Here is a 1,470-nt window from a genome sequence, read left to right on the forward strand (position 1 = left end):
CTCCCATTTGCATGGATCCACATGAAGAGGATTGAAGAGAAAAATGTATGCACACAGCAGGTTGAGAATCAGTGGAGGTAGCAATACATTGCCATCTCCTTTTTCATTACTCTAAATATCATCGAGGCAGTAGGACCACCACCATGGCTAGAGTAGCAAAGGATGTCGTGCATTGCTTCCACAAACATAGGCCACCTTACCAAGATTTATTTATTTCATGCTCTTTATCCTTCTCAAGTGCCACGCAATTTTCCTCTTCGCTCTAATATACATTTTAGGGATGTTTCTCTATATGAGAACAACCCCATTCCAAGTTCCCATTATTTTCCATGGTCCATAGCTTGGATTGTAGTATCATAGCCTCCAGGTGTTCAACAAGCTCTTTCCAAATATGAGATTTGAGAACACTATACCAATGTACTAATGATAACATGTCAACACCCAAGAGAAGGTCAAGGATCAAATGGTTATTTCACACATCATGCAGGAAATAGAAGATTTCACACAACATGTTGATCATTATAACCAAAACATATGTAAGGAAAGGACTGTATAGTGTAGAAAATGATCAATCACAGTAGAAACAAGGATCCATTCAAGGCTCTCCATTTCAAAATTCAAAATCTTCAAGGCAACGATATTCCAGGCATGCAATAAGACATGGGTATGCTTGAAACAGATCTAGGGAGGCTCTTTGACATCTTCCCAGTGGCATTAACTCTAGTGTATCTCACCATTTAATGCTTGTTTTCACCTTTCTCCTAAAGGAGTTCCACATCCCTGCAACCCACTTGCGTAGAATTATTTACTGGCACCCCCAGTTACTAGCCTGCAGTGTGAAGGAGAAACTCCATCCAACATTGTATTTTCTCCAGCCACTCTAATTTTCTGATGTGGGAAAATATTTGTTTCTTCTTCCTTGTAGCATGGAAGGAAATCTAATGTTGTGGTTGCATTATTTTCAAAACCTAGGATTATCGTGGCCCACCCTCAGTACTTTGCTTTCAATTCTAGGCCTGGGTTTTTGGTTGAAAATGATATAGAGCTTCCTTTGTTTGTTATGCTGAGAACAAAACATGAGTACTTTTATCATAGATTGAAATATTTATGATGGGTATTTGTGTTCCATTTAATCCATAATAAAGGAGAACCATTGCTTGTATTAAATTTTCTTCCATCAATCTAAATGGAAAATGCATGGATTTGATAAATAAAATTTATGTTCAAAGTGTTATAAACATATTCCATCAACTATCCATGAAAATTACATCTACATAAAATACTCATGTTTGAAGGATGCAAAAATGTCAAATTTGAGGAACCCTTTACAACATCTCATTGATTCATCAAAAATTACAAAGATAAGCCACCAGATTTCTACCAAGTAGTATGGAAAGAAAACTATCTCAAGGTCCATTTGCTAGGCCATGCACTATCAGTTTCACAGTTGGCCCATAAGCATTATAGGGT

At 37.1% G+C, this 1,470-nt stretch overlaps 1 pseudogene; it reads left to right on the forward strand.

Annotated features, from left to right (window-relative positions):
- The first annotated feature begins 660 nt into the window (after positions 1-660).
- On the forward strand, positions 661-1,166 carry LOC149206302 (uncharacterized; annotated as a pseudogene).
- The last annotated feature ends 304 nt before the right edge of the window (positions 1,167-1,470 follow it).

This window comes from Pinus tabuliformis, chromosome 1_2 (assembly GCF_031772625.1).
Source record: "Pinus tabuliformis cultivar Carrire ecotype Pingquan chromosome 1_2, CPIR1, whole genome shotgun sequence".
Classification (NCBI taxonomy): Eukaryota; Viridiplantae; Streptophyta; class Pinopsida; order Pinales; family Pinaceae; genus Pinus; species Pinus tabuliformis.